Source organism: Thalassophryne amazonica, chromosome 18, assembly GCF_902500255.1.
Source record: "Thalassophryne amazonica chromosome 18, fThaAma1.1, whole genome shotgun sequence".
In the NCBI taxonomy this organism is placed as follows: domain Eukaryota; kingdom Metazoa; phylum Chordata; class Actinopteri; order Batrachoidiformes; family Batrachoididae; genus Thalassophryne; species Thalassophryne amazonica.
In genome coordinates this window covers 28163282-28177156 of record NC_047120.1, presented here as the reverse complement: position 1 = coordinate 28177156, position 13875 = coordinate 28163282, and the positions used below count along the sequence as shown (strand labels likewise).

At 40.7% G+C, this 13875-nt stretch overlaps 1 long non-coding RNA gene across 1 annotated transcript; it reads right to left on the bottom strand.

Moving 5' to 3' along the window:
- Positions 1 to 6224: 6224 nt before the first annotated feature.
- Positions 6225 to 11518, bottom strand: LOC117531184. The gene is made up of 4 exons (XR_004566547.1): positions 11410 to 11518; positions 10948 to 10951; positions 8632 to 8634; positions 6225 to 6237 (listed from the first exon to the last, which is right to left on the bottom strand). It is a non-coding gene; the product is annotated as an uncharacterized LOC117531184 (long non-coding RNA).
- Positions 11519 to 13875: the final 2357 nt, after the last annotated feature.

The window sequence follows — 13875 nt, the reverse complement described above, 5'->3', positions numbered from 1 at the left end:
GGCCGCCTGGACGTTACAGTTACCACGCAGCACGGCAAACCTGTACAGAACAGGGCCTGAGTCGGTTTGATGGACATCAAAGACAATAACCATATTAAGAAGCACTGCAGGAGGTGGGGTGGAAGGAGTTAGGTGTCTGCCCCCCCGTATATATTTTTTCATGAAGAAAAATTTAGCTCATAAAAACCAATTCATGTTTGTTTTGTTGGCACCATTAGGGTGATATATATGTAATATATGATCACTGTTATCAAAATATATTTATTTTTATTAAGCATATTTATTTTAGTTTTGCTATTTATGATTACTTTTATAATTTCATCTTATTTTAATTATATCTGCTGCCCCTGAGTCTTATTTGCATTTGACATTCAATTGCTCTTATTGATATGGAATTTTGTTTTATTGTTGTGTTTTGATGTTTTATTATGAATGAATACAGCAATATTTTTAAAATATATAAAAATAGAAAGAAAGAAAGAAAAAATACAATTACGAGAAAAAATTTAAAAAAACATAAATTAATATAGCAAAGATAACAAATATTACAAACAAGAGCACTGCACTCATAGAGCACAAACCTCTGCCAACACTAGTTTCCAATTCCACAAATTTTTAAATTAGAAAAAAATTCAAGGTCAAAGTCCTGTTAGAAGTGGCTTTTCATAAGCTAAAATATAATACAAAATATAGATCAAAAGGGCTTATGTAATAAATCACTCATTGAGTCTTCTGTCAGGTGATAGTGAGTGCCAGTCTGCACCTCACTTTCAAATATGAGAGTGACTGGGGCACATTTGATTAAGATATAATGTAAAACATACATTAAATGGGGGTTTCAATGTTAAATCTAAATGTCCACAAAATCCACAATCCGGATCAGATCCAGATCAAACTTTGTCAGGTGATAGTGAGTGCCAGTCTGCACCTCACTTCAAATATGAAAGTGATTGGGGCACGTTTGATTAAGATAAAATTAAAATATACATTAAACAGGGTTTTCAATGTTAAAATTAAATGGCCACAAAATCCACAATCCGGATCAGATCCAGATTAAACTATGTCAGGTGATAGTGAGTGTCAGTCTCCACCTCAGTTTCAAATATGAGAGTGATTGGGGCACGTTTGATTAAGATATAATGTAATATATACATTAAATGGGGTTTTCAATGTTAAATTTAAACGGCCACAAAATCTGTAGTCCAGATCAGATCCGGATCAAATCAGTTGATAAAGGATACCATCCTACATAACACTCTCAAATATGAAAGAAATTCAATCTTTTTGACAAAGTTATGAATTTTTGAAAATTTGTTCAATGTTAAAGGACAGGGATTTTTCCCACTGTACAAGATTTTTCCTGATATTGACCTTTGACCTATGACCTTGAAAATTGAAACAGTTTTTCAGGATATGAATCCTCCATTAAAAAAAAAAAGTCATAACAATATATGAAAAATTGTGGGTTAAAGGCTGTTCACAAACAAACAAGCAAACAAACAAACAAACAGGGGTAAAAACATAACCTTCGCCAAATTTTGTTGGTGGAGGTAATTACATGGTCGAAAAGAATCAGGACGTTTTCACGTATTTGTTCCCCTTTTCCATTTAGTCATCATGTACAACCACATATCCCACTTCCTATACAACGTGAATATGCATATCTCTTTCCAAACCATATACAACACATGCAAATACCTATATTAACACGGTTGACACCCATTATCTTCCATATACATCTTTAGTAAAAAAAAAAAAAAAAGTACTTCCTGTGATCTTTTCTGTAACAGCCAAAGGCAACGGGCAAAGGACCCAAAATGTGAAGGGCATCAGTAAAATATAAGAGGTTTATTGAAGGGATACTGGCACGAGAGGAGACGCTGGAGGTAGGGATAACAGTGGAAAATGCTGGTGTGCTGTGAGGGCTGCCAACACCAAGTAGGGCGTCAGGGAGATAACTGAGACACAAAAACAGGTCTTAAACTTGAGTTACACAATCAAGGATAGAAACTACTAAGACACAGAGATCAAGACCTGGAACAAAAAATACAAGCACAAGTGGCACTGCATGGAGATCAGAATAATCTGGCAAAGCTTGGGAGGAACTCCTGGGTATAAGTGGTGGATGAGGTGCAGGTGTGACAGCTGCTACAGGTGTCCACGATCAGTAATCAGCAGGCCCACTGGTATGAACAGAGCGAGAGACAGCGAGACAGAGAGAGAGAGAGAGAGGGAGAGAGCAAGCGCACCACAGCACAGAAGAGCACAACAGTACTTTTAAAACAGATTAATACGCTATATTATGTTGAGCACTTTGTAATTTTTTTCCACTTTTGTAAAGTGCTGTGTACATAAATTATTATCAGGTGGCATGGTGGCCAAGTGGTCAGTGCACTTGCTTCCAATACAGAAGGTTCCCAGTTCGAGACCACACACTCCCCTTCTCCATGTAATGTGGAGCTGCATAAGGTGTGAAACTTGTGTCAAATCAGTCATGTCCACAACAGATTTGCTTTGGCCACCCGAAGCAGAAAGAGCTTATACGATACACAAATAATTATACTGTTATTAAAATGTTTAATTTTAAACATTAATTTTAAAATGTAATAATTATTGCAACTGCAGGTACAAATGGACAGCCAATTCAACCACTATTGTAATAAATGTTTGTATTTATAAGACACAATCACTTTCCTAATAATTTTTATTACAGCAGGTGATACGGAATTGAAAATTAACTAGTTACGTCATCACTTCTTTAATAGTGACAGTTATTACAGCAGTGTCTTCAGAGTACTTCACTGTTAAAAAACGTGTTTCAACAACAAACACATATTGGACTTTGTTAGAAACGGCATGTCAAAGGGTGTATGAAGGGAAAAACCCATTTTCACTTACAGTTGTGGTTGATTTTTCTCTCAGGGGGTGTCAGTGGACTGTGGGAGTGCAGACCATGATTTCAGTGTACTGTATTATGGTCAGTGTGACCTAAGCAACAGTCCCAGGCTGCTTGAGTGTGAATCAGCGTCAAAATCTGAGTCCTTTAAACCCAAGGACGTCTCACTCAGCCACTGGTGTTGTTTCATTGCCCATTGCACTGAGGTGTGAACAGAAAAATTGCTTCCATCTGGTGCCAACTGATTGCAGGTGGAAACTTTCCAGACAAAAGTGCCAGAATTATATTTTCAGTAAATCCCTGAAACAGAAGAAAATCTACAGTGAATTGCACCTCCTAGCAAATAATATAAGAGATGTTCTTAAAGGACATGTTGCACCAAAATCATAACAATTTAGATTTAGGCTGTTAGTGATCATCCGATGATCCACCGGGATTACTTTGTGTACTTCCATGATCAGTTTCAAAGTATACAGCATTCGCAGCAAACAGCTACGGAGACGTCTGAAAACAAAGTACTTGTGAGTACTCGGGTGTTTCCAACAAGTGACGTTGCAACTAGAAGCGTAGCAGCGTGCACTTCAATGTGTAGCTGATAATGTTAAGAACGGATGCACAGATTAATTCCAAAGTTTACATAAGTGTGATGTCATGTTATGATGACTCCTTTTAAGTGAAAACTGCTAATTTTGATGCAGTCACGGTAAAAGCTGCAGCTCTGTGAAGGTTTCTGTGCACCTGCACAGCCTCCAGGTTCAGCTTTGTGATGATTAATCATGAGTGTTATCAATAAAATCTAAAAACATACATCTGTTGCCAGGGAAAAAACTGTCTGGGAGACATTCCTTTTCGCAGCGAACTGAGAGGGGCAACAAGCGGCAGCAGCGCACACATGCCAACACACACACACACACACCAGCTCCTCAAAGCAAAAAAAAAAAAATAACCCCACAAAACATAACAAAAGGGGTAAAATGCTGAACATGTCATACTCACCGTGTTATATTGTTTTCCAAATGTAAACTCCACACAAACAAAGAAGTGCCGGCTCCAGCCTCTCTCACAATCGTGGCACGGTAAATAATGTCCATTAATTCCTGGAAATAATGTAGTCTGACTTTTTCCAATGTACAAAGCCATCTCTGTGTCCAGGCAGTCTGTTAAAAACAGTGTGAGATATCCTGACCTCCATGTACACAGCTTCATTACACAGCTTCATTACACAGCTTCATTACACAGCGTGTCTCCACAGGTTCCAAAATCCGACACTTTGAAAAAGATAAGAGTTTCAGGGTGAAGCGTGTCGTCTCGTCTCTGTAAATCCGAGCCATCACTTTCGAACAGCAGCTCAGAAGCTTCATTTTCGGACAGAGCAGGTTCATTTCTCTCTGTCTGTCAGTCATTGAGAGGTTCTGTTTTGCTAATTAGGACGTCACACACTGAAAAGAATTGCCGAGTGAAACGTTTTGCGGAAATGCACCTGCTAAACTCAGTGAGAAAGTAATAATACATCAGAGATCACTAATTATTAGCACATATGTGTGGAGATACTTACAATCATGAGTACTTTTTGTTGTCTTACTAAATGGGATGTTAAAAACGTGAGACATGTCCTTTAAAGAATGTTCTTGGATGAGACACAATGTCTGCCGACGATAAATAGGAACAAATACTGTCACAATATCACAGTTTTAGTAAATATTTCAAAACTGACACATAAAATCTAGTGATATACAAGGGCTGTCAATAAAGTATAGGTCCTTTTTAGTTTTTTCAAAAACTATATGGATTTCATTCATATGTTTTTATGTCAGACATGCTTGAACCCTCGTGCGCATGCGTGAGTTTTTCCACGCCTGTCGGTGACGTCATTCGCCTTTGAGCACTCCTTGTGGGAGGAGTCGTCCAGCCCCTTGTCGGAATTCCTTTGTCTGAGAAGTTGCTGAGAGACTGGCGCTTTGTTTGATCAAAATTTTTTCTAAACCTGTGAGGCACCTTGAAGTGGACACGGTTCGAAAAATTAAGCTGGTTTTCGGTGAAAATTTTAACGGCTGATGAGAGATTTTGAGGTGATACTGTCGCTTTAAGGACTTCCCATGGAGCAAGACGTCGTGCAGCACTCAGTCGGTTTCAGCATTTTATCCAGATATTCCACTGTTAAAGGAGATTTTTTTAATGAAAGACGTGCGGACGGGTCCGCGCGTCGGGACGCAGCCGGCGCGGTGCGGCGGCACAGGAAAAACACCTCCGTGTTGATAACCATTTGTAAAATCCAGGTGGCTTTTGATGGCTTTCAGTGGAGTGAGTATATGAGAAATTGTTTAACAGCTGGACATGTTCCAACTTGTCCTTAAGGCTTCCAACAGAGGTGTTTTTCCTGTGGCGGAGCGTCGCAGCGGCTGCGAGCCGACGCTGCAATCCGTCCGCACGTCTTTCATTAAAAAAATCTCCTTTAACAGAGGAATATCCGGATAAAATGCTCACGCATGCGCACCAGGGTTCAAGCATGTCTGACGTAAAAACATATGAATGAAATCCATATAGTTTTTGAAAAAAATAAAAAGGACCTATACTTTATTGACAGACCTCGTAAGTTAAATCTTTTTAAACTAATGGCAATATTTTATAATTTACAGTAAAATAAAATCTCTTTACAACTTTTTTTCAAACTGGCCAAAACCACTGTTGGACAAATTTAGCTCAGACTCAAACAATTCCCATGCTCGAATCCAACAAAAACTTTCCACAGTCCAACCAAATCCCTGTTCCCATTGAGACCAAGATATCAAACTCACGCCTGAGACCCCAGACAGACTCAGCCAAGTCAAAGACCCAAGAGACAGTTGATTCTGCAGCTATTTACTACATGAATAATAAACTCCCCAAAGCCCCTGTGACTGGCCTGGTCTATTTCAGTTCACAATGTGGACATGGCTGAAAGAGTTCACTATGCACTGGCAACAGGGTGGATTAAGGTCAACCCCATACTTATTCTGGGTGCTATTTTCCATCCAGCACAAACAGCCGAATGCAAGTGGCATTGTTCATTTCCACCCTACACAGTTATTTTTACCAATTGCACCAACCTCTACACAGTAAATTTTGCTGAATAAACATTTGATCTCGTTCTAAATAGAGTAAAAAACACTCTATTGTAGAGTGAAATCAGCTCTACTGGTGTCGCCGACCAAACAGTCCCCCCACCCTGCCCTGCCTCCACTGCACATGCGTCATTTCGGAGCACAGCCGCTTTGTGGATGGACTCTCTTTACCCAAAGAGATCAAATGGATGAATGGGGTTATTAACCATCAGATGACAAGGTAAAACCTCTTAAATCATTCTAAAGTCAGTTTTAAGCAGAAATGAGGCGTTAATCCGTGATGCTTTGAAATGACAGACGGTCAGTGAACGCAACAGCCAGCAGCTTGTGTAGCTGTGGCGCTGTGATCGCTTCCTCCACCTTTTCTGATGAAATAAAGCAGTGTATATTTTGCCGGATACGGCAAACACACACCTAGCGATATCTGACCGGATCCCCTCGCTGATTGGCTAGTTCAAATGACGTCATTGTAGAGTTTATTTCAACACGCTGGCGCCCTCGGCAAAGTTGAACTAGACGATATTTCACGGGCACCATCAAAATGTCGGGTTGCGCTGTTTTGCCGGCCGTCTACGTTTATTCACAACAGAACAGAACGGCCGCGGTCGGGCGGGAACTTAAAGGCGATCGGAGTTTAAGATCTCCTTATTTCACATTCATGATAGTAACTCGATATTGGTGATTTTCATGATTGAAAATTGGCATATTTTACCATTCACTATTTTCAGAAATGATATCTAAGAGATTATTTCTGTTTACCATGGCATTTTGAATGTTTTATCATGTTACTATACAAAATGAGGCAAAATATACACTACCATGAAATAATGCTGAATTTATGCGGAAATGATTGTTGTGCAAATGCTTCAGATGTCTGTTGCTGAAACAGGTGATTCTGTTTGTCTTGACAACAGGTGAGAGATTTTGTTTGTCTTCACAAGTTTTGTTTGTCGTCACATTCTGAGTTCTCGCGGTGTATCTGTACCTTGTTGTACACTTTATCTGTGATAGTACTTGTCTTGACGAATAACTTTGATGAGTCCATGGCATCAGCCATGGGGAACTGTCCGTGTCAGACGAAGGCTACTCCCGAAGACACGCACACGCATACACACACAGGACAACCACGAATGGTTGAAACATGCATAAATAGTATAATTGATAAAACATTCTTAACGCTATTCTTAACGCTATTGTTTCTATATGAAAATGTTGCCTTTTACATCCCAAAAATGAATGATTCATTAGCGATACAAGGATGTTTCGTTCAGCTCGTCGAAGCTTTAGTTATTGATTCATTCGGATATCGTTTTGTTGGTCAACCTTCAATACGTCAATATGTTAAACTTGGGAGTTTAATCAAAGTTGGACAAAACTCAAACAAAACGTTAACGTTATGAAAACTAAGCAAACAATAAGGAACCATCAAGAACAAAAGCAAAACAAAATACAGACAAATTGAGGCTGTCGCCGGTATTTATATAACATTTTTCAACAGTTTAAAAATTCTGACGAAGCGCCAGATACAGGAACAAAGCTGAACGAAGATTAAATGATCCCTCCGAAAGTCAACAAAAGTCCAGATTTCTTGTTTTGTTTGGGCTTCGTTGGCCTTCGTTAGTGCCGTGTGACCGGGGCTTTACATAAGGATTCACAAAACATGTACGTACAAATTGCACACAGTGACACACAACAGTGCATAGGTGCATGAAAGTGAGTTGAACATAAAAATTGACAGCAAAACGAGTGCAAGTACAGTTAAAGGTCAGACCAAAGAATTGTTCCACTTACCTTAAAAAAGCAGTGCATGTGACGGGTTGAGGAATTTGCATGTGAGGTCCATTTCCAAAGCTGAGGCAGCAGCACCTCGGTCAGTCAACAAATTCTTCACACATAGCAGTAGTTGCTACTGGTGCTCATCCCATCCATTGCTATAACGTCTAACCTTACAGCTGCTAATTCTACATTGTGCACGCAATTCCGTTTCCTTAGCAATAAACCACTTAATCCTGTGTTTCTTCTCTGAATAGCAATAGCCCAGATTCAAGTACATCTCAGCCATTAAAGTGGAAGACAGATGACAATGTGATTGGTTGATTTCAGGATATGCCTACGAAACACCCCTGAATAATGTGGAGCATTAAACCAGCCAGTTGGGTCCTCCTTTGCACTCTTTTCCACCCACTGTGTCATTCAGCACGATACACTCCAAAAATGTCTCACTGGATGAACTCAATTCAATCATGTCCAGGATTTCCATCTAATAAATATATGTAGCCCCAACTCAAATAGAGCACATTAATGCAAGACAATGTAATTTAATTTACATGAGATGAGATTCATTGTCATTGTCATTACACGAGTGCAACAACGAAATTACGTTTACACTCAAATTACCTCAGACAAGATGCAGCAATTAATCCACAATTATTACTTGTTTACCATAATAATGGCACACATCAGAATTAAAGACAACACATAGGTATTAAAGGCACTGCGCTGCGGTGGTTTGAATCATATTTATCTAATAGATTACAATTTGTTCATGTAAATGGGGAATCTTCTTCACAGACTAAGGTTAATTATGGAGTTCCACAAGGTTCTGTGCTAGGACCAATTTTATTCACTTTATACATGCTTCCCTTAGGCAGTATTATTAGACAGCATTGCTTAAATTTTCATTGTTACGCAGATGATACCCAGCTTTATCTATCCATGAAGACAGAGGACACACACCAATTAGCTAAACTGCAGGATTGTCTTACAGACATAAAGACATGGATGACCTCTAATTTCCTGCTTTTAAACTCAGATAAAACTAAAGTTATTGTACTTGGCCCCACAAATCTTAAAACATGGTGTATAACCAGATCCTTACTCTGGATGGCATTACCCTGACCTCCAAGAAATCTTGGAGTCATTTTTGATCAGGATATGTCATTCAATGCGCATATTAAACAAATATGTAGGACTGCTTTTTTGCATTTGCGCAATATCTCTAAAATCAGAAAGGTCTTGTCTCAGAGTGATGCTGAAAAACTAATTCATGCATTTATTTCCTCTAGGCTGGACTATTGTAATTCATTATTATCAGGTTGTCCTAAAGGTTCCCTGAAAAGCCTTCAGTTAATTCAAAATGCTGCAGCTAGAGTACTGACAGGGACTAGAAGGAGAGAGCATATCTCACCCATATTGGCCTCTCTTCATTGGCTTCCTGTTAATTCTAGAATAGAATTTAAAATTCTTCTTCTTACTTATAAGGTTTTGAATAATCAGGTCCCATCTTATCTTAGGGACCTCATAGTACCATATCACCCCAATAGAGCGCTTTGCTCTCAGACTGCAGGCTTACTTGTAGATCCTAGGGTTTGTAAGAGTAGAATGGGAGGCAGAGCCTTCAGCTTTCAGGCTCCTCTCCTCTGGAACCAGCTCCCAATCCGGATCAGGGAGACAGACACCCTCTCTACTTTTAAGATTAGGCTTAAAACTTTCCTTTTTGCCAAAGCTTATAGTTAGGGCTGGATCAGGTGACCCTGAACCATCCCTTAGTTATGCTGCTATAGACTTAGACTGCTGGGGGGTTCCCATGATGCACTGAGTGTTTCTTTCTCTTTTTGCTCTGTATGCACCACTCTGCATTTAATCATTAGTGATTGATCTCTGCTCCCCTCCACAGCATGTCTTTTTCCTGGTTCTCTCCCTCAGCCCCAACCAGTCCCAGCAGAAGACTGCCCCTCCCTGAGCCTGGTTCTGCTGGAGGTTTCTTCCTGTTAAAAGGAAGTTTTTCCTTCCCACTGTCGCCAAGTGCTTGCTCACAGGGGGTCATTTTGACCGTTGAGGTTTTTCCGTAATTATTGTAAGGCTTTGCCTTGCAATATAAAGCGCCTTGGGGCAACTGTTTGTTGTGATTTGGCACTATATAAATAAAATTGATTTGATTTGATTTGACATATACATTTGACATTGTTTATGTGCACTAAACTTGAAGCAGTCCATCATCCGAATTGAGGTAAAGTGGGTGAAGGCCGCAGCAGGCGGGGCCGCATTGCCCAGCTTGGGGGATTGAAGGCTGCAGCAGTAAAAACAGCGCTGCCTTCGAGGTGGCAGGGAGGAAGCCACGGTGAGGGGAGTGGAGAGACACGGGGGGGGGGGGGGTAATAGGGATGGGAAGAATGTGACCATCCTTGCCGGAGTCCCAAGCTTTGAGTGTAGTTAGGACTACACTCAAAAAATGGCTCTTTGGATGAACTCAATTCAATTATGTGCAGGATTTCCATCTACTAAATAGTTGGGACTACATATATTTATTAGATGGAATCCAAACGAGTGAGTCAGTTTTGAGGGTATCACACAAACAAATGACTCATTGGATGAACTCAATTTAATTATTTACAGGATTTCCATCTAATAATATATGTAGCCCCAACTCAAATAAAGCACATCCATACAAGATAATTTAATTTAATTTAGTTCATTGAGTTCATCCAATGCATCAGTTTTTTGAGTGTAGGTTGATGGAAGAGTTGATCAGTAGCAGCCTAGAGCAGGGGTGGGCAAGTTTGTGCCATAAAGGGCCAAGACACTGCAGGTTTTCCTTGCAACCAATCACCTTAGCAGGTGATTTCATTCATGATCAGGTGTTTATGTTCAGGGGAGAAGCTCATCAGCAACCCACCTGCTGAGGTGATTGGTTGCAAGGAAAACACGCAGTGTCTCAACACTCGTTGCCCACCCCTGGTCTAGAGAGTGACTAGATATATCCCGTTTGTATTCGTGTGGTGGTTTGCCTGAATCTTGGAAGCCTTATAAAATCAGAGTACTTCTGTTTCACACTTGTGCATAAAATTAATGCATTCCAGTTCTTTCAACTTTCTTCATGGTTTTTGCATCATGCACACTCTCCATGTAACAAATTCGATGATAAAATAAATCTTCACTTTGATAACAGACTTTTCTGGAGACGACTGCACAGGTAAATTCTACAGTTTAATCATCACGATCACATCTGAAATACATCCCCCTTTAATCTCCATCAAAACATTCATCATGTTCCATTTTATTCGATATTTAGCACTCATCATCCCCATCGTGCCCATCATTAGCAGCAGCAACAAGCTTTTTAATAAATAAGGAGGTCCATATTAAATAGAATGAACAAAACACTTCAGGTTATGGAGTCAATCACCATAATAAAATGAGGTATATTACACTTAAATTTGTTACCATAGTAAAAGGAGGTATATTACACCTACTACATTATTGGCCATCAAAAACATATAAATCCTATATGTATTTGAAGCAGCACGTTCTGTAGCACTCAAGCAAATATAATGTCGTTATAAATTACACAATGTACATATACATATATATAAAAAGACAGAAAAATACCTTTCACATTTTCAGTTACGACACATGTTTTATGTTTACCTCAACTATTTCAATGTACAAATAACACAACCATCATAAAAATAAAATTTAAAAAATCAGTGCTAATAGGCAGGACATAAACATTAAAACTGTGTATGTTGTGGCTGGGGGTGCCTGGCTGCCTTTGTTTCTGTCATCTGTGCTGTCTTTTGTTTTTCCTTCCAGGTGGTACGCGTTTAGGACTGAGTGGCTGTGTGGCTGAGTTTTCAGGACCTCACCCTGATCACCTGAGGCTGATCAAGTGCGGCTCGTCAGGACTCACAGCTGTGGTGCATCTACACGGATTGGAGCATGGTGGCATTTAAGTCTGGAGTACACAGTGTGTATTTGCCAGAGACTCGACCTTGTGACCAGACGGGTGAGATCGTCGTCTCGAGAGCCATCTCATCATCAGTGGATGCAGAGAACGTCCAGGTTTGATGCATGGTCTGTGAAAGAGGAGGGGGGTGAGGTCTCACGCTCGTCAGCACACTTCCTGAGGTACGTTAGGTTTTTGTGACTAACATTAGTACAGTCAGTAAATGTGGTGTCCCTCACACCTTATTATATTGAGCTGTTATGTTAGTCGTTTAATCAGCTTCCACTGCAGTTAAGTTTGTGAACAGGGTGTTCCATGCCTGCAGGGTGGGAAGCTGATTAGTAATTAAGCCAGGAAGTGTTTGCTGTTTATGTACACCTTTGAGTGGTCTCTTTGTGTGTGGAGTGTGGACTCACATGATGGTTTCTTCTTTCACAGACTCGGTTTGTCGCGGCCACCTGGGGGGTGTCGGCGGGGTCCTTGGGTCCGAACAGTTTCTGGCTCCGGACCGTTAGTGCTGCTGGGAGCACACCGCAATTCCACCTCGCAGACCGCGCACTTATTTGTTCGTATTTTCCACCTCACTGTTATGTAATTAAATTTTGTTATCCTTTGTACCGTGCTCTGCTTATTTCATACTGGGTCCTTCAAATGCTGGTCGGTTCTCCGGGCTGCGTCCGACACATAACAGTGTACAGCTACAGCATTACAAAAACAGATTCTAGAATATACAATACTAATGAGGTGAAATTATAATAAGGCAATGATCGATTCCACCACTGTACTGAACGCAAATACGAGGTCTATTAGATAATAAACCGACCCTTTTATTTTTTTTTAACTATATGGATTTGAATGACGTGCGATTACACCAATCATGCTTGAACCCTCGTTCGCATGCGTGAGTTTTTTCACGCGTGTCGGTGACGTCATTTCCCTGTGGGCAGGCCTTGAGTGAGATGTGGTCCCGCCCTCTTGGCTGTATTCCTTTGTTTCACACGCTGCTCGAGACGGCGGGCGTTGCTTTATCAAAATTTTTTCTGGACCTGTGAGGAATATCCGAGTGGACACTATTCGAGAAATTAAGCTGGTTTTCGGTGAAAAGTTTAACGGCTGATGAGAGATTATGGGGTGTTTCTGTCACTGTAAGGACTTCCCACGGGGCGGGACGTCGTGCAGCACTTCCAGGCGCCGTCGTCGGCCTGTTTTGACCTGAAAACATCCTAATTTAAGGCTTAATTCACCCAGGACGTCGTGAGAGAACAGAGAAGATTCAGAAGAGGCCGGCATGAGGACTTTATGCGGACAGTCCACTGTTTAAGGACATTTTTTAATGAAAGACGTGCGCACAAATTCGCCGAGTCGTTTCCATGACGACTCGGCAAATCTGTGTGCGCCGCGACAGGAAAAACACCTCCGTGTTGAAAACCATTTGTAAAATTCAGGTGGCTTTTGATGGCTTTCAACAAGTGAGTAACTGAGAAATTGTTTAACAGCTTGGGCATGTTCCAACTTGTCCGTTAAGGTTTCCAACGGAGGTGTTTTTCCTGTCGCGACCCCCCGCGGTCGGGTCCGGCCCGACATGCGACTCTGCCCACACGTTCTTTCATTACAAAATGTCCGTTAACAATGGAATGTCCGAATAAACTCCTCATGCCAACTTCTTCTGAAAGTTCTCTGTTCTCTGATGACTTCCTGGGTCAACAGAGCCTGAAATGTGGAAGTTTTCAACTTGAAACGGTGAGACGCTGCCGCCTCGAAGCACAGATCACCGTCAGGCGCCATGGGCCGTCCTTACGGCGACACTACCAGACCATAATCTCTCATCAGCCGTTAAAATTTTTACCGAAAACCAGCTGAATTTATCGAATAGTGTCCACTCAGTTGTGCCTTACAGTTTTGAAAGAATTTTGATCAAACAAAGCAGCAGTCTCTGAGCCATTCCTAAACAATGAAAAAATTGACGAGAGGGTGGGCGACTCCTCACTCAAAGACTGCCCACAGGCAAATGACATAACCGACAGGCGTGAAAAAACTCTCGCATGCTCACGAGGGTTCAAGCATGTCTGATGTAATCACACGTGATTCAAATCCATATGGTTTTTGAAAAAAATAATAAGGTCGGATACTTTTCTAATAGACCTCATACTCTA